The sequence below is a fragment of the Procambarus clarkii genome, unplaced genomic scaffold (assembly GCF_040958095.1).
Source record: "Procambarus clarkii isolate CNS0578487 unplaced genomic scaffold, FALCON_Pclarkii_2.0 HiC_scaffold_103, whole genome shotgun sequence".
NCBI classification, from domain to species: domain Eukaryota; kingdom Metazoa; phylum Arthropoda; class Malacostraca; order Decapoda; family Cambaridae; genus Procambarus; species Procambarus clarkii.
Window position 1 is genome coordinate 246,298 of NW_027189136.1, and position 20,662 is coordinate 266,959.

The 20,662-nt window shown below is 45.1% G+C and overlaps 1 protein-coding gene across 1 annotated transcript in view; it reads right to left on the reverse strand.

Moving 5' to 3' along the window:
• Positions 1–14,451, reverse strand: part of LOC123749794 (uncharacterized) — a 28,593-nt gene extending 14,142 nt beyond the window's left edge. The window contains exon 1 of the mRNA XM_045731914.2: positions 14,227–14,451. The gene's annotated coding sequence lies outside the window, so the exon portion shown is untranslated. The remainder of the gene's footprint in view (positions 1–14,226) is intronic.
• Positions 14,452–20,662: the final 6,211 nt, after the last annotated feature.

The window sequence follows — 20,662 nt, forward strand, 5'->3', positions numbered from 1 at the left end:
TTATTCATTGTCGATAACTTCAATTATCTAAATAACTAAGAGTTTCAACTTTGAATCAGCTTCAAAAATATCCAGTTTCTGACCAATTCTCACCATTTTTACAAATAATGTGCACAGCTGTCTGTTCTACAATCCTATTACAATGGACTTTTCACAAACCCTAAACGATTAAAGCTATCCTTTTTTTCTAAATTTGGCGCATAATTCAAATGCCACATTGACAATTTTTTTTACAGTAAACTAAACTGAAAACATATATTCTAAATCTATGAAAATGAAGATCCTATACTATTCTGAGAGCATAACAACACCAAATGAACAATTGGTGATAGTTTATATTTTTGCAGCTGATTTAAAAATCTGAAGTTTTCAATATTCACTTTTATAATTATTATTTATTTTCTTAATTTTCAAGTTACGTTTGTGTTCATTTAGACAAAGTTGCAGGATTTGCTAGTATGCACAAAAAATTGGAAAGCATTAGAGCAAATTTGAAAAACTGAACTTTGCCATCAGGTCCTGTTGTATATGTATGCCATGGACAGCTCAAGTGTAATGAAAGTTTCATCCCAATATTTTCAGAAATGTATTTAAAAAAAAAATAAAAAGGAGAACAGCTCCATTTAACTGGAACTGAGGGATAATGCAGTAATAAAGAGATGCAAGCACTTGTCCGATGCACAAAGAAGAATAGTAGCAAGAAGTGTCCACAAAGTGGATATGCAGCTGGTGCCTGTATAGCATTGCCGATTAATACATCATAATACCAATAATAATGAGTATGTTGTCATGCTCTATTTTGTTATATATCATAAAAATGCATTGCCTAATGTTAATTTCTGTTACTTTCACAAATGTCCAAATTTTTTTTTTTTGGGGGGGAGAGGAGATTTGTTTTTTCTCCTTTGTTTATTATCAGATTTTGTTGTAACCTCTACATCCTGGAGAGTGCATACCCATCCCTAACTATGTCAAGATAGAATGAAATTGGTCATCAAATAAATCAGTCACAACTGGCAGAACTTGGGACTGATTTTTTTTTACTGAGTTTTTCAGATTTCAAATTCTATTTTCTTTTTCTCTTTAGGCGGTTTTGATGATTAGGGACCAGATTAGGGCTTTATAACTTTTATACAGAATACATTTTTATCCCTAAATTAAATCCCTAGTTAATAACTATATTTTGTTTCATGGGGAGGGGGGTATTTTTTCTTGACATCATTACAACACATATTGACCTACAAGTTTCACATATTCGAGTACGAATGCTAAACAACCTTTAATAAAACAAATAAGTAAATTAATGAATAAGAACTAAATTATTCATTGTCAATAACTTCAACTTTAATTATCTCTAAAACTAGAGTTTCAACTTTAGAGTCAGTTTAAAAAAATCCAGTTTCTGACCGATTCTCACCATTTTTACAAATAATGTGCACAGCTGTCTGTTCTATAATCCTATTAGAATGGATTTTTCCCAAACCCTACATGTTTGGAGTTATCAATTTTTTTCTAGGTTTGGCGTATAATTCAAATGCCACATTGACGATTTTTTTTACAGTAAACTAACCTGAAAACATATATTCTGAATCTATGAAAATGAAGATCATATACTATTCTGAGAGCATAAAAACACCAAAGGAACAATTGGTGATAGTTTATATTTTTGCAGCGGATTTCAAAATATGATGTTTTCAATACGTATTCAATTTTATAATTATTATTTATTTTCTTATTTTTTAAGTTACGTTTGTGTTCATTTAGACAAAGTTGCAGGATTTGCTAGTATGCACAAAAAATTGGAAAGCATTAGAGTAAATTTGAAAAAATGAACTTTGGCATCAGGTCCTGTCGTATATGCTCCCGAAATATGGCGTATATGTTCCCGAAACGCTATACGTGCTAGTGGCTTTACAAGAATGGTAATTTAACTTAATTTCTATATTCTCTGTTAACCCCAATGTAACTTCTTTTATATAAATAAATAAATAAATATGTATGCCATGCACAGCTTAAGGGTTAATACAGAACTGTACTGTATAAAATGTATAAAACTTCAAACTAACAATAATAATATTTTAAATAAAACAATTTGTAAGTTGATTCTATTAGAAATGCAGCTGAGAGACTTACTGTAAAGTTAAACATAGACAATTTCAAGGCTAGCACTGAACAGTATGTCGATTTAAAGAGAGGCAATGCATCATTAACAAGAAAATTTGTGGCGAGGCATTAAGTGCAGATGTTGGAAGTGCTAATGCATATAAGCATAAACTTTCTCAGCACATTATATCTAATAATCAAAGCTGGTTTTAGGTGTACAAAGCAGATAAAAATGGCTTTATCTGAAAGATATGCATATGATAAGATATATGATAAGATATTTAGCTGAAACTATATATTATGAAAGATATTGTAATGAAGCTCACAACAAAGAAACAAACTAAGATTCAAAAGTTTTGGTACGGTTTCACAGTAGGCCTACAGGACCAGCACCCAGCACTAGCAAGGACTCACCTTCCGAGGATGCCCAGGCAACTGGACCAGCAACCAGCTGGTCTCAAGCAAGGACTCACATTCCGAGGATGCCCAGGCAACTAGACCAGCAACCAGCACTAGCAAGGACTCACCTTCTGAGGATGCCCAGGTAACTGGACCAGCACCCAGCACTAGCAAGGACTCACCTTCCAAGGATGCCCAGGCCACTAGACCAGCACCCAGCACTAGCAAGGACTCAACTTCCGAGGATGCTCAGGCAACTGGACCAGCACCCAGCACTAGCAAGGACTCAATTTCCGAGGATGCCCAGGTAACTGGACCAGCACCCAGCACTAGCAAGGACTCACCTTCTAAGGATGCTCAGGCAAGTGGACCAGCACCCAGCACTAGCAAGGACTCACCTTCCAAGGATGCCCAGGCAACTATACCAGCCCCCAGCACTAGCCATAACTTACCTGGGAGTACCAATTGAGCTGTACAGCACAGTTCTAATGACATTAAATGTACAAAGTGTAGTTTATATGATACAGTATAAGTGTACTGCAGTAGTGTGATTCTAGTGGTCTGTACTTTATGTACAGACTGTAGTGTATAATGTACATTTGTTAGAAAAGTTACTGTTCTTTAAACAATTTATATTCATATGTGTGGCACTCTCAGGATATTAAGGCTAACAAAGTTTGCACTACAAAACTCAACTGGTAGGGTAAGTACAGTACTGTAACGTGCAATATCATTTTATTTCATTGCAATTCAAATTCTTTGTTGTTTAAATTATTCAAAAGGCAAATGTGTACTGGCATATGTATTATTAATTTTTTTTTTTGGGGGGGAAGGGGGATGCTGGGGCCGGATTGATGGAATGAATTCCACACATGAATGAATCGGCTACGCACCCATATAGTTCGTTCAAGCGAGGGCACATTGTATTACTCATATAATTTCTACATTTACTATCTACATTTAATGTCATTTAATTTCATGCATTTCTTTGATAAAGTGTTTACTCGTGTCCTTTATTATCTTGGTTACTTGTAAGTGTTGACCCCATTAACCTTAAATTATAGTATATTTATGTTACTCTATGTTCTGATATGTTCCAAAAAAATGTCATGAGGAGCAGTTCTAAATTACACCTTGTATTTCCATTCTGTAATTAATGTAAATAAACTACTGTACTGTTGCTAGAACTACTGACTCCATAATGTAATAATCTATGCCTGTACTCTGACTATACTCTGTACCTGTAAAGTAAGGCTGTAAAGTACCTGTACATATTTTTTGTCAATTTTACTGTAAATTATCTACTTAAAATTATCTGTTAGTTTAAGGACTTCCCCAAAACTCTATGTGTGCTAATGGCTTTACAGGAATGTAAAATCAACTTCATTTCTATGTTCTCTCTTAACCCCTAATGTACCTTCTTGTATATAAATAAATAAATAAATGCTTGTCATCCTTATGAATCACCTTTGTATTAATTTTTTATTTTCTTTGAACATTCTCATTTTGTTAACTTATTTCTCTTATAGTATTAAGTGTTTTACCCCGTCACAACATTAAAAAACCAGCGTTGAATGTAATGAAACGCCATTTTCTGGGTGAGTCCCGGAGGCTCCCCGGAGCTTTACCGGCTGATATGCTAATGTCAGACTTTGGCATCAGTCATGTGTATGGAGTTCTAGGGCCTACCGGGGACCACGAGCCAGAACCTGGCCCCCTCAGAGAGGCAAGGGGAGCAATGTCCTATAGAAACCCCCGTGTGGTTGGAAGCATTCTATGTCTGCCATCGACCGGGTCAAGCATCCAGAAAGGTAAGCATTCCAAAACAAACCCCTATTCTGGTTAAAATTGCTACCTAAGCCGAACTAGTGGATAGAACTCTTCAGCAGAAAACAAGGAAACTAGTATGACGTCATACGTCACCGCGCCGCTGTCTGCGCAGCTCTCCCCTCCCCGGGAGGGGGAAGGGGGAGCCCCAGACCTCCCACGCCGGCTATCCACCCATCATTTCTGAGGCTGGATGTCAAAACACGCGAAAAACGCCGACCGGAGGGAGGGAGGGTTGCCAGGGAGCCTCCGGGTCTCACCCAGAAAATGGCGTTTCATTACATTCAACGCTGGTTTTCTGGGGGGAGCCCCGTCGGCTCCCCGGAGCTAACTACCCACAGAGGAAGGTCAAAGGGACAAAACCGGGAGGCGGACACCACGCACCCCCCAAGGAGGCGAGACAACCGGCAGCAAACGCCATCTCAAGGCGCCACAGCCCCGAAAATCCCGGGAACAACACGAGAACCACGAGCAGCAAGGCCCCTGCACGAACACCAAAAATCCATGCCCGAAAGACTGCAAGGCCACGTCGCCCAGACGGCAGCGAGAGCAGCGAAGCCACGAACGCCACAGGCATGAGGGAAGAACACAGGCAGCTTAGCCGCAACAACACGGCTGACCACCCGGGACACCATCACCCGCGAACCGGATCAACGAAAAACGCGCTCCGGACCCAAACGCCGTGGCACGCAAACAACAGCGGAGCACAAAAACGACACACCCCCGGCCCGACCAACGAAGCACCAACAAACCCTGGACCCCTCCAGAATGCAGCAGCCCCACCCTGCGCCAGAAAAGATGGAGACTGCTGCCATCAAACAACCAAAACGCTAAAACCGAAGGAGCAAGAAAACTCAGCGAACCGACCCCCAGAGGCAAAGGCCCAAAGGAAAGAGCTGACGAAAAAACACACCGGAACCGAAGGGGCACTACCAACCGAGGAGAAGATAGAGCACGCTGACCAGAGACCAGGATGGTGCAAGCGGCGCACGAACAGGCCGGAGGTGAAACGACGCACAAGACAGCTGACTAACGGTGCAGAAGCAACACCAAGACCGAAAGCAAGCTGAAGCGGCTCCGCCTGCGCCGCACAAAAAGAGGCGACAGTATGTGGCAAGACGACGGCCCCCAACCCCCACTAGAAAACCAAGCCGAGAGTAAACCAAGCTAACAAGAGTAACCACCTAAGAAGGGACAGGAAAAGGAAGGACCGCCAAAATACCCCATACTGCCGCCAAGAGAAGCACGCAGGTGGGACACCTACCACGAAGCCACCCGACCACCAACCGGAGGCGAGACCACGAGGCAGAACATAAGCAGCCCCGACAAGGCCCCCCCCCCCCGAGCCCAGGAAAAAGGCGGAGCCGTGGGAAAATCTTGGGCGCGACCACCGAAACCCAGGCGGCACAAAGGAGATGGAACGTCTGCCGAACAGAAAAACTCCCCAAAGCATGCAAGCCCGCCAGGAGTTCAGAAACGACGGGTCCGATGCGAGACATCGCATGAACCCCCCCCAATAAAAAAAAAAAAACCGGCAGGGCAAGCTAGGAAAACCAAAGAAGGCGGAAGGATCGCCGCCAGAACAGGACCCGAACCAAGGGGCACGAACAACTGCAATAGACCGAGACAAAGAAGCACATCACAGGACACAGGCTGACCAACGCCTAAGAACACACGCAGAACATCCCTGCTGCAGAGGAGGCAGGAAGAAAGAGCAGAAGCACAAAAAACCCAGGAGAACAACCAAGGGTGGACAATCAGGCAGGGACAAAAACCCCACGCAATCCCCAGGCACAAAACGGCAGCAAAGTGCCACTCCACAACCGGACACAGGAACAAGGACACGCCACTGTGAAACACGGTACCAATGCACACGTGCAACAGCAGCAACAGGCACCACTGCAACATGCAACATGTAAATAGCAACTCCCCTCTGCAAAGGCAGAGAACGGTGCAGGCAGACCCCAGACAGGGCCAACGGAAACACGACAAAACCCTGCAGGCCCAGAAACCTCTGAAGCCCGGCCCAAGGTCAGGCCAGACCGGCCAGAGGATGGCCCACCAGGCAGCTGCTAGGAGCAGTCCACCGGCCCACATACCCCCACAACCAGGACGGGCCGGAACTGCCATACGAAAACAGGCCAGTGCGCCACGGACGAACCAGCAAGAAGGCTTATGCTCGCAAGTAGGTCGTGTAACAAGCACAGACCACTGATGGTAATACAGTGTTCCCCAAAAGTGCCAATAGCACCACTGCACTCCACTGGTACTATCCCGCAAGTTCTACCAGACAGGCGGGACCCAAGAGCCAGAGCTCAAATCCTGCAAGCACAGCCAGGAGCCTCACCAGGTGAGTACAGAACCAACCCTACAACCCCCACACCTCACAACATTAAAAAAGGAGGGTCCCCTGAATGACTCCAGCATGGGTTGGACATGCACATGAGGGGGACAGGAAGGGGTGATAAAGGGAGTCACTGGTGTGCGAACGGTCTCAGTCGTACAAAAATATACCTAAATAAAGACAGGTATATAAACACCGCTGCATCCAGCGCCCGGCCAAAAGACGCCAGACTGCAGAAACTCACCTGGCGAATGGTGGCACGAACTTGACACGACTCAACCGTGCCCAGAAGAACTTGGGAGCACCGCCAGAGCCGGACCCTGCCGGATCCGCAGGAGAACAGGGAGAGGCGAAGGAGGCGGTCCACACCCATGACACAGGGAAAACCGCAGTGTCCTCCCCACAACCGGGAACCAGGACACCCCCGGCGCGAAGGGGCACATACCGCAGCCAGGGAGAAGAACGAGAGGCGAAGCACTGTAGCAAAAAAGGGCGCAAAACCCCAGCACTGAAACACCGCCCAGACCAAAACAAACTCCACGGCGCATGCGCATAACACGCTGGCCAAACCGCACACCCTCCCCGCGGGAAGGCGCCAGCCAGGACTACTGCACGAGAAAAGGAGCCAAAAGAGGAAGCAGGAACAATAAAACCGGCCAAAGAAGCAAAGAGCCCAAAAAGGAACCCAACCGGGCGACAAGTAGCCCAACCGGGCGACAAGTAGCCCAACCGGGCGACAAGCAGCCCAACCGGGCGACAAGCAGCCCAGCCGGGCGACAAGTAGCCCAACCGGGCGACAAGCAGCCCAACCGGGCGACAAGCAGCCCAACCGGGCGACAAGCAGCCCAACCGGGCGACAAGTAGCCCAACAGGGCGACAAGTAGCCCAACAGGGCGACAAGTAGCCCAACAGGGCGACAAGTAGCCCAACAGGGCGACAAGTAGCCCAACAGGGCGACAAGGAGCCCAACAGGGCGACAAGGAGCCCAACAGGGCGACAAGTAGCCCAACAGGGCGACAAGTAGCCCAACAGACGTTCCAATAATGCGGGAAGTAGCGAAAAACCTTCCCGTACCCTCGAGAACACAGAAGCCAACACTAGTCCCGAAGGCACACGAAGGCGCAGGCGCACCCGAGATCAGAAGTCACGCAGAACCCCATCAAACGGGGAAACATGACAAAAACACCGTCCCAAAAGGGGGGGGGAGGAAACATCCACCCACAGGACGGAACCAACCGACTCAAAGGCCAAGGAACCGAGCCCGGGGAGGGGCCGACGTTCAACAGCACGTACGGCGAGTGGGGAGACCCCACTCCGCGTAACCACAAGCCCCGCCTAGAGGGGGATAAAAACCCCCACGGGGTCTAATGGTGCCAAGGCCCCCCAAGTCAGCCCCTCCCCAGCCCCGGGAACCTACACGACAGGCCCCGGGGCCGAGCCGTTCCCCCAAAGCCCTGGCCGTACCAGAAAACCGGGGCAGCCGTGAAAACACTAAGGAAGGGAGCCCACTGGCAGACTCAAACAACACGGCTGGAGGAACAGGCCCAAATGCCCCCGTCACTACCCCGGAAGGGGAATTCCCCGAGACTGCCCGAGTCTCAACACCACCAAAAATCCCGCCCCGAACCTACAGACGGTAAGGAACCGGATGCAGGCAGGAAGGGTGAACCTGGGGAAAGACAAGGGAGCGTGGATGGAACCGAAGCAACCAACACCCCCAAGTCCCAAAACGAACTACAACGGGGCAGCCCCGGGGCTCCCGGGGAGGAAACCACGAGGACGTTACCACCACCAAGGCTCAAGTGCAACGCCCCTCCTGCCCGCACCCGCTTTGTTAGCACAACTGGGTAACCGAGCCACAACGAGCAACCAAACTCGCAGGACTCCGGGTCGAAGGTGTCACCGACCCCACAGGCAGCAGACGGAGGCAAAACAGAGAGTCACCCAGAGACAAAAGGTGAGAGCAACCCTCAAACTCGCTGGAAGCGAGGGGGGGGGGGACTCTGGGGTCACATCCATCGGACCCGCGCGCCCCCAGGGGTTTCCCAGGGTCCCGAGCGTTTACTTTAAGAGGACTCGCGCTCAGGTAATCCCAGGCGGGGTACTGCTAACCGGCACCCAAAGCTACCAAACAACTTTCTAAGAGCTGAACCCCCGGGACGTGTACACTCACGGGGACCTAGCAGGGGGTACCACCAGAAAATACTCAGAACACAAGGGACACAAGGGGCAAGAACGAAGGCAGACCCCCCCCCCCCCCACCAGGTAGATAAACAAAAAGAAAAAGAAAACCCCGCAAGAGGACAGCGTACCCAAGCGGAACAGAGCCGGCCGCTATGATTGGTAAAGACAAGCTGCACAGTACCCCGCGCCCCACCAGTGCAAACACTGCCCCTTACTCTAAGGCGAACAAGGGAGACAGAACACCCGAGCACACAAAGAGCAGCCGAAAACCAAGCAGTAAACGGCCAAGCAGGGGCAGGACCCAAGGAACTTGTGGAAGGTGGCCCCAAGCCCCAAGGGCAGTACTTACAGGGCACCTAGGGAAGGGAACCCTAGGCGCATGCAGCCCGAGTACTGAAGAATCACTCCCGGCTCACGCACCACCTAGAAAACAGACACCACACTCTAGGTACAGTGCTGAAACAACCACTGGAGCCGGAGCACATAACCATTGCCTATAGCATCAGCCGAAGAACTGATGGGTGGATAGCCGGCGTGGGAGGTCTGGGGCTCCCCCTTCCCCCTCCCGGGGAGGGGGGAGCTGCGCAGACAGTGGCGCGGTGACGTATGACATCATACTAGTTTCCTTGTTTTCTGTTGAAGAGTTCTATCCACTAGTTCGGCTTAGGTAGCAATTTTCACCAGAATAGGGGTTTGTTTTGGAATGCTTACCTTTCTGGATGCTTGACCCGGTCGATGGCAGACATAGAATGCTTCCAACCACACGGGGGTTTCTATAGGCCATTGCTCCCCTTGCCTCTCTGAGGGGGCCAGGTTCTGGCTCGTGGTCCCCGGTAGGCCCTAGAACTCCCTACACATGACTGATGCCAAAGTCTGACATTAGCATATCAGCCAGTAAAGCTCCGGGGAGCCGACGGGGCTCCCCCCAGAAAATTTCTATATTACTATTAATTTTGCCCGAAACGCTTTGCGTAATAGTGGCTTCATTAGTACAGTATGTGTAACTGCTGTCCCTTCAATTGAACAATACTCTTATTACACATAGAAATCACAATAGTGTTATCTTGAGATCTTGAGATGATTTCGGGGCTTTTAGTGTCCCCGCGGCCCGGTCCTCGACCAGGCCTCCACCCCCAGGAAGCAGCCTGTGACAGCTGACTAACTCTCAGGTACCTATTTACTTCTAGGTAACAGGGGCATTCAGGGTGAAAGAAACTTTGCCCATTTGTTTCTGTCTCGTGCGGGAATCGAACCCGCGCCACAGAATTACGAGTCCTTCGCGCTATCCACCAGGCTACGAGGCCCCCTAATTAATAAAAGCAGAATTAAGCAGAATTAATATAATGATAACAGATACATTGCAAGAAAAAAAATGAGATGAGAGAGATTAGTAGGAATATTAAAGCACATTGGTATATTAAAGTTCAGATTGATTGCATTGACAGCTTGATTGGTAATTTAAACGAAGATTAATAGGCACCATACAGCAAATTGAAAGCACATATAAGAAGACAGCAATGATCACAATGGTAAAGTTGTTTGGACCGGGTACATGGAGATTGGGTAGCACTAGATACAGTGCAATTTTAAAGCAACAAAGTTGAAAACTATGAAGATGAAATGAAGTACTTTTTAAGTTTTGTTTTTGAATGATGCACAAGCTGGACATCTTTTCAATTCATTAGGAGTGAGTTCCATACACTAGGTCCCTTTATTTGCAAAGATTGTTTGCACGGATTAAGTTTGACTCTGGGGATATCAAAGATATACTTATTTCTGGTGTGGTGATAATGGGTCCTATTATATCTGTCCAGGGAGAGTTTCAGAACATGATTTGCATTTAAGAACAGGGTTTTGTAAATGTAGTTGACACAAGAGAATGTGTGGAGTGAGATTATGTTTAGCATGTTTAGGGAGTTAAACAAGGGGGCTGAGTGTTGTCTGGAAACAGAATTTGTTATTATTCTGACAGCAGATTTTTGCTGGGGAATGATGGACCTGAGGTGGTTTGCAGTGGTTGAACCCCATGCACAGATACCATAATTAAGATAGGGATAGATTAGTGTATAATATAGTGAGATGAGAACAGAGTTAGATACATAGTATCTGATTTTGGAGAGTATACCAACTGTTTTAGAGACTTTCTTAGTTATGTGTTGTATGTAGGTGCTGAAGTCGAGTCTCTTATCTAGGAATAGGCCAAGAAACTTTCCATAATTTTTATTACTAATGTTAACATTGTCTATCTGAGGCTGAATTGCATTTGTTGATTTGCTTCCAAATATGATGTAGTAGGTCTTTTCTATGTTAAGTGTTAGTTTGTTGGTTGACATCCATAAGTGGACATTTTTTTAGTTCATTATTAACAGCATTATTTAGTGTATGTGTTTTGGGGTTAGAGTAGATGAGGGTAGTATCATCAGCAAACAATATAGGTTTCAGAATGTTGGTGACATTAAGCAGACCATTGATGTATATAAGAAATAGGAGAGGTCCCAAGATGCTGCCCTGTGGCACCCCAATGGTTATTGGTAGAGTGGGAGAGGTTATATCATTTATGGCTACACATTGGTGTCTATCACTAAGATAGGATTGGATCTAGTCCAGGGCATGACCTCGGATTCCATAATGATGCAGTTTACGTAAGAGGTAGTTGTGATTAACAGTATCAAAGGCCCTTCTCAGGTCAATGAAGAGTCCAATCGGAAACTCATTTTTGTCAAGGGCTGAGTAAATTATATCAAGGAGACTAATAATTGCGGCGTTAGTACTCTTTTGGGAGCAGAAGCCAAACTGACAGGGGCCGAGTATGTCGAATTTTACAAGGTAAGAGTACAGCTGTTTGTGGATAATTTTTTCAAATATTTTTGATAGTACGGGTAGGTTTGATATTAACAAATTTGAAATAAGTTTGTTTGTTTCATTTCAAGTTTGAAATGAACAAATCCACAAGGGCCGTGATGAGCGTTCAAATCTACGTCCGAGAGTGTGTAATGAAGGAAGGGCGAAGAGGTAGAACAGCTTATTGACAGAGCTCAGGTGCATGGGAGAATTGTGTAAAAACCTAGTTTGTGTCTCGGAGAGACTGCAGGATCCGTGGTAGGTCAAGTTGATTTCTTGGTTGCAATTCTTATCCATGTCGTAGCTCAGTCGATTAACCACCATGCTGCACCGAGCTTATTGTGAAATTCCTCGTGCGCATGAAATAAAGTGTTCCCTAAAAATTCTTTTTTTTTCGTAAAATGATAAATTTCCTTCCCAGAACATGTCTATGTAAAAAAAAATACCAAATTCCACTTACTTTGGCTCTGGGGACGTGGACAAGGTGCGTTGTGATGTCATCAGGGGCTGGTCGCCCGTGCGTGACATGCCCAGACACGGTCGTGCGGGCGATTCAAGCACCAGATGTTGGCACAAATATATTTTCAATTATCTGTTTTATGTATTTCCAATGATGTTTTATTTCTTTGTTTTTTTATCGTATATGATGCATATTTGTATCCTTTACAATATGTATACAGTAGAATGTTCATAATGTTCCATGAAACTATGATACATGTGTCAGCAATGTGTCCACAATAAATGTTTATTGTCGCAATAATACTTGTTAAAAATTCACTAAAATTACAATATGTACAGTTTCACACACTATTTACACAGTAACACACTGTATTACACACTCAGTACTTTGGTAGTGAGTAATAATCAACGAAGTAGTCCAGGGTACACAGTGCGACTTCGCTCTCGTTGCACCAGGTACAGATAGAATTTCGCTTCCTGTTTCTTTGTTCTGTGTGCTTGCAAATAAGGCACTCATGTACACCCTTGGCATTAGTACCTGTAGGTGGTATGTAGCCAAGCATGTAAAACATAAGGTAGTCTTGCAAAGATTACAGGGAAAGATCAATTTGTAAGGTAGTCGTGAAAAGATCGCCTTGTAAGGTCCCACACAGGAAGAAATTCAGCCATCCTCAAAGAGTGTCCGTCAGTCTGGAAGAGATTCAGCCAGCCTCAAAGAGTGTCCGTCAGTAAAGAAGAGATTCAGCTATTCTTGAAAATATCTATGGAAAACACCACCATGGAAGCTGCTAACACTGTTTATCTATGCTACTTGTATCAGATGCATCATCACTGAACACAGAAAACGATTCATCTATGTATCATCTAAATAAATTGGAGATAGCATAGGTGGGCAAGGGTGGCGCTCAGAGCTACAACTGGATACGCTCACTGTATTGTCCTCATAGGTGCTGTATCACTTGCATCTGACCTTTGTGTTAGGTTCTTATTGCGCCTAGCTTTACAAATATTATGACCCTTATATTCTTCAAACATTAAGGCTTGAATTTCACCGACAAAGCGTGATCTTTCAACTCCGCGTCGGACAGGTGTTTGGGAGCCAGAGGTGCGTGCGCCACTCATAGTTGCTCACTCAGTACTAACCCAGCCAGCAGCCCTAGGGCATAAGGGGAATTTTTTCCAAGATGGCCGCCTCTCACTGGAGGTCCTAAGAGTCCATTTCGTACACAACCAACCTCGCACACATTTAGAATGGGTACAAAAAAAATCAAACCGAGTATTCTCGGTTGGCGCAGTTAAGTGGTTAAAGAGTGTCTGGGATCTTCTCGGATGTAGGTTCGAACCCTCGTCATGACCCCTTGTGGATTTATTCATTTATTACTCTTATGTTCTTTGTACACACACTCTTTTGAATAAATAATAATAATATTATTACTGTATTAATATTATTATTATTATTTACTCACAGAAAATCACACTAACGTGATATACTTCAATGATTAAATTCACTCGGGCTGTGAGGCGATGCGAACCTGCAATGTTTGCGTCACCTCACAGCCCCAGTGGATCGTTCATTGATGTATATTTCCTTAGTGCGATTTTCAGTGTAGTATCTGAAGTTGGGCGTACAGTGTTCAACTACAACACTTTACTCCTTCACCTGAGTGCTTGGGGGGGTCTTACGTAAAATTTGGACCGGCTTCAAGTCTTCCTGTGATATAAGGATATCACAGACTTCCTGTGACATCAGTAGAAATCTGATTGTAAGACTTTTAGGAAATCAGTGGTGGTACAGTGGTAGAGTATGCGGCTGGCAATGCCTTGGTCGTGGGTTTGCAACACCACACAGTCCCAGTGGATTTTCTCATTATTATTCTTATTCTTATTCTTATTATTATTCGATAGGCCAATGTCCACACCCCAACAATGCCATAGGCTTATAATTTACCTCAACAATTCCATAGGCCTATGTCTACATCCAAACAATTCCATAGGCCTATTTCCACACCTCAACAATTGCATGTTGGGGTGTAAGACAATGGTGGAGCAGAAAGTACTCCAGTACTTACGGAGGATGATGAGAGTGCGAGGAACAAGGTGGTCAGGTGGAGCCAGTGACTCCTTCCTTCAACAGTTTTGTCTCTCCCTCGTGGTATATCCTCAATGTCTTCAGTGGTGTGGCCTCACCACACACTCACACTGCCATAAGTGTCCTGAGAGTACTGTGGGAGGGACAATTTGGCGGGTATTGTGGACACAGGTCTTTAAGACAGGCGAACTTCACGAGTCGTGGAGACGTCTATAGCAACCTTTGTTATGATGACGTCACTCGCTCGCTTACCCGCCACGGTGCTCTTCCCATTTTCTTTGGTTACCGATCTGTGCCGACCTTTAATTAATTTATTTATTTATTTATTTTATTTATTTATATAAAAGAAGGTACATTGGGTTTGTGAGAATACATAGCATAGTATTTACAATCTTGTAAAGCCACTAGTATGCGCAGAGTTTCGGGCAGGTCCTTAATCTTAATCTAATCTAATTTTAAGTTCACCCCAACGATTAAGTTCATTAATTAAGTTCATAATTAACCTGAGAGCCACTAATACTGGTGGCCTCAACGAGGACAGGAAGTTGGCGGCTTGTCAAAGGTCCTACCCATTTGCCTGGACGATCTTTTCTATCTGTATTTTAAAACCCAGTAGAGTTTTGGCGTTTACCTTACCTACTCTTTGGCGGGTAGGCTGTTCCACGGGTTTACCACCATACGGGTGAAAAAGCCTCTCCTGTTTTCTGTCCTACATTGTGGCTTGTTGAGCTTGAACCCGTCGCTCCTCGTTCGTGTTACATCTGACCTTTTGAAGAAAGTGTCCGGATCAACATCGTCCAAATTGTTGAGTATTTTAAGTGTTTCGATGACCTCCGCCCTGTCATGCCTGGTTTGCTGTGTTGTTTGGCCAGTGGCCCTCAACCCTTCCTGATACGAGAGATGACTAAGCTCTGGTATGATTTTTGTTGCCCGGTGTTCCATTTTCTCCAGAGCACCTATGTCTTTCTGAAGATAAGGTCTCAATGCCTGTATGCAATAATCCAGGTGGGGGCGCACCAGAGACTTATACAATTGAAGGACTACTTTAATTTACTTGAAAGTAAAGGCACGCTTGATTATTCCCAAGGTTTGGTTCGCTTTTTTTTTTACTGCCGCTCCCACTTGTTGTGCAACTTTTAGTGAATGATGGATTCTGATTCCAATGTCGCATTCTTCATCTATCTGTTGTAAGGTAAATCTGGCAATTTGGTAGTTGTGACGTGGAATGTTATGCCCTACAGGCAAGGTCTTGCATTTACCGACATTAAAGAGCATTTGCCAGTCATCTGACCATTGGTGGAGTTCATGTAGATCTCTTTGGAAGGTCTCAATATCACTTTCACTTCCTTCTTTATCATAGATCTTAGTGTCATCTGCAAATGTGTCATCTGCCCAACATTCCATCTCCCAGGATGAACAGGACCAGCAAAAGCTGCTTGACTATGTTATTGTGTCGTCCCAAAATATTCCTGTGGAACGTGAAGGTGAAAAGTGTATTGAAATAGTTCATGCTCTCATAAAAGACGAATTGCGTGTCACTCTAAATAAAACCGACATTATTGCTGCCTACAGAGTAGGCAAAAGGAATCCATCAGGTCTAACCCAGCGAAAAATTCGCCTCAAGCTAGCTTCCCAGTTCATAAAATCGCATCTTGTCCGGACAGCTGCATCCCAACGAAAGGGAATCTACATCAACGAGTGCTTGACTAGAAAAAGACAGCAACTCCTCCACCGCCTGCGTCAAATCCGTAATCAAAACCCAGATGCGATTCATCAGTGCTTCGTTAGAGATGGCGTGATTAAAGTGAGAAAGACCTCAGAAGGTAAAATGTTTACAATTGCTAATGAGGATAACCTCAACACTTTCCTCTCCCAATGTGGTTTGTCTCACCTTATTATCACTCTCAATGAGTCAACATAATTAACCCCCCTTGTCACCTAGTGCGGGCTACGTATCCTACCTTGAGGTGCTTCCGGGGCTTAGCGTCCCCGCGGCCCGGTCGTCGACCAGGCCTCCTGGTTGCCGGACTGATCAACCAGGCTGTTGGACGCGGTTGCTCGCAGCCTGACGTATGAGTCACAGCCTGGTTGATCAGGTATCCTTTGGAGGTGCTTATCCAGTTCTCTCTTGAACACTGTGAGGGGTCGGCCAGTTATGCCCCTTATGTGTAGTGGAAGCGTGTTGAACAGTCTCGGACCTCTGATGTTGATAGAGTTCTCTCTCAGAGTACCAGTTGCACCTCTGTTTTTCAACGGGGGTATTCTGCACATCCTGCCATGTCTTCTGGTCTCATGTGATGTTATTTCTGTGTGCAGGTTTGGGACCAGCCCCTCTAATATTTTCCACGTGTAAATTATTATGTACCTCTCCCGCCTGCGCTCAAGGGAGTACAGTTTTAGGCTCTTTAGTCGGTCCCAATAGTTTAGGTGTTTTACTGAGTGGTTTCTGCACGCTCTCCAGGTCAGCAATTTCTCCAGCTTTGAAAGGTGCTGTCATTGTGCAGCAGTACTCCACTCTAGAGAGCACAAGCGTTTTGAAAAGTATCATCATCGGTATAGCATCTCTAGTGTGAAAAGTTCTTGTTATCCAACCTGTCATTTTTCTTGCAGTTGTGATGGCTACTTTATTGTGTTCTTTAAAGGTAAGGTCTTCCGACATGAGTACACCCAGATCCTTTACATTGGCTTTTCGTTCTATGTTATGATTTGCCTGAGTTTTGTACGTGGTTTCCGTTTTAATATTTTAATTTTTTCCATAGCGCATGAGCTGGAACTTATCTTCGTTAAACACCATATTATTTTCTGTAGCCCATAGAAAGACCTGATCTACATCTGACTGGAGGTTTGCTGTGTCCTCTATGTTGCCTACTCTCATGAAGATCCTAGTGTCATCTGCAAAGGATGATACAGTGCGATAGGTTGTGTTCTTGTCTATGTCCGATATGAGGATGAGAAAAAGTACTGGAGCTAGCACAGTACCCTGGGGGACTGAGCTCTTCACGGTTGATGGGCTGGATTTTATTTTGTTGACTATTACACATTGGGTTCTGTTGGTCAGGCAATTGTAGATCCATCTGCCTATTTTTCTGGTAATTCCTTTTGAACGCATTTTATGTGCAATAACACCATGGTCACATTTATCAAAAGCTTTTGCGAAATCTGTGTAAATTACATCAGCGTTTTGTTTGTCTTCCATAGCATCTAATGCCATATCATAGTGGTCCAGCAACTGCGGCAGGCAAGAGCGCCTTGTTCTGAAACCATGTTGTCCGGGGTTATTGAGATGCTGTGATTCCATGTATTTTGTGATCTTACTTCTTAGCACTCTCTCAAAACTTTTTATGATGTGCGATGTGAGTGCTATCGGTCTGTAATTTTTTGCTTCTGCCTTATTTCCTCCTTTATGAAGTGGTGCTATCTCTGCTGTTTTTAATATATCAGGAATAACGCCAGTATCTAGGCTTTGTCTCCACAGAATGTGGCGGGCCTGCGATAGTGTTTTTTTTACAGTTCTTGATGAATATAGAGTTCCAAGAATCCGGGCCTGGTGTAGAGTGCATAGTGTTGGGGTTTCACCTCTCTATTATTCTCTACCCTTACTCTGGGGTAAGCAATAGTTATGCTCAAGGTAACTCACCGGAGCCCTGCGGGTCTTCCCTCGATCCTCACGGCGCCACTGCACGCCAGGAGAGTCTCCCAGTCAATCTTAACGGCCTCTTATTAAGAAAGAGTGAGAACACGACTCGATCACATCGACCGTCGTGTGCCCTCCCCAACAATAGGGCTCTACGGTTATCCACAAGATCGCCAACTGGTGTTTAAGGTGGCCAGTAACACCCTCAGTGGACTGGTGTATTCAGTGGTAGCCTTGGCAAGGTCACACTCAAAGATCAGGAATCAGGCAGGTACTTATTGTTATCACTCTATGCTTACAGGTATAGTATAGCCACAAGATCAATGGAGGGGATGATAAAAACACAAAGAGAGTTTTGTATTTTACTTAAAATGTATGAAAGATGTCACAAAGCCAAACAATAATCAATAAATCAACTGATCCTGACTCGGCCGGTAATTCCCACGGATATTATGCGACCGCTAGAGGGCAACACTCTCCCCTCCTCATCAAGTGTCAAGAACAGCTGATCGCAATGGACTCTCCGCGCGAAATTTGCTTGTTTGCTAGATTCACGCGCTCGGTTTCTTTAAATTCTCCAATATTACTAGAAACTCGCACACTCGATATTGGCACAAATAAACCGAATTACTTAGTTACACTGTACTCAGGCTCAAACAGTCTTTTCTACAATCAATTCTACAATGATTCACTGTAATGGTCTTACACTGTTATTTATCCAACAATATATTATGAAATATTAGCACGGGAGTTTTCAGTACTTTCTCTCGTGGGCGATAACGCAATAATTCACTGTACTCACAAATGATTATTCACTGAATGAACATAGACATATATATGGTATATAAACCAATCATCAATACATGGAAAATAAATAGTTTCTGGGCACATAGCCTAACCTCCAAATACTGGCATAATATTATATATAATTCACCACTATATGTTCATATCAAAATCTATAGAAAGATATACACAACACAGTAAATTTATCACTGGTTCCTGGTGCCTGTACACACCAATAATCAACATGAATATTACAAGTACTCTTGATAGTACTGTCTAGCACACTGGTGCTTTACCGTGACATAGGTGAGACTTGCTCACGACATATAAAATCTTCGGGCTAGATAATATAGCCAAATAACACAGCTAACTAAAGGGGAATGGGGAGGGAACTAGAACCACCTACTTCACCCTATCCTCCGATGAGAGTCGAGATGTAGCTCCTGGTCCTCGTGTCGGGAACGCCCCCACACTACACGTCGTCGTGTCCTACCAGAGCCTCTCGTCGTCCCACCGTTTAGCGCGTCGTCTCCGTGCCTCCTCACTGCAGGTCCGTCCTCCTTCTTGACTTCTTGAAGGTTGGAGTCGGTCTCCTGGCCGTCGTCTTCTCCCAGCAACGGCTGTCGCCTACGTCTCAGCTACAGTCGTTCGGTTTCCCCAAATAGTCCTCTCTTCCTCAGCTACCCAGTGGCTCTGTCAGCCACTACGCTGTCACAAACTGGTGAATTGCCACAGACGTCAACATACGTCACTGCACGGCTTCACTGCTACTGGCACAGTACCTGACTGGAGCACTTGTTGCTCAAATAACCGTCAATTCCCTCTTCTGGTTCAACACATGAACTAGGGAAGACTTCTCAGAGTACTGGCGGACTTCAGGTGACGCGTAAATCCACGGTAGTGGGAAACAGCTGTCCGCCAGACAGGACCACTCGTCGCACGTCCGACCTCTATGACGTGTCGTGTCTGACTGCTGGCGCCAGCCCGGCGCGCTGGCCGGACCCCCTTCCTTCGTGACGTCACTTTCGCCACGGGAGGTTTTCATTGGCTCCCAGTGCCACATTGCTGTCGGTGACCAATCCGGTGCCACTGACGTCACACGGTTTTGGCGGGAGATCAGGGAAGCCAGCGCCATCTTGGCTCCCTAAAGGGCCTAAACCACAGGCCAAAATATCACTATTTCACAAATTTCTCGGCTCCCCGAGAACACTTCACTCTCTCCCATATATCAAATTGTAGCCTGCAACGTAGAGAACGCTTGGGAAAAGTAGACATGACTCTTACTGCAGGCGCGGGAGAATTATAAGGGGGGGAACTCCGTCACAATAGGCATACTGTTTATGGCTTCTTCAAAATCTAGTGGGGATAGGGTGACGACTGATACATGATTTGATGTTGGTATCATATCCATGAAAAATTCATTTATCATTGATTAGTTTAGATTGATTAGTTATCAATGTTTAGTGTGTTTAATGGCTCGCTGAAAACAGAGTCGTACTGCTTCCTCAGTAGCTCGCTCATTTCTTTGTTGTCATCGGTGAAAGTTCCATCTCCCTTTCGCAGGGGCCCGATACTAGATCGGATAATACAATTAGTATTAAGCTTGTCATTTAAGTTTATCATGCCCGAAACGCTTTGCGTAATAGTGGCTTTAGGCATTGTATGTACTAGCTCTACCTATAAGTCAACCAATCCTTGTAAAAATTTATTGTATGTATGTACCTTACCTAAATAAAATTGTATTGTATTGTTGTATTGTACTGTAGATGTGGTTTTTGATCTTGATTTTGCATAGGAGAAAAAATATTTCGGATTTCTTTCTATTTCACTGATGGCCTTTTGCTCTCTTTGCCTCTCCTGGGTTTTGCATGATTCTTGTAGCTTCCGTTCAATTGTTTCTATTTCTCTACCTAACCTTCTTCGCCGTTCTTGAGATAGGGTGCGACTCTCAAGTTGTTCCGCGATTCGTTTTCTTCGCCTATATAGGGAACGACGTTCC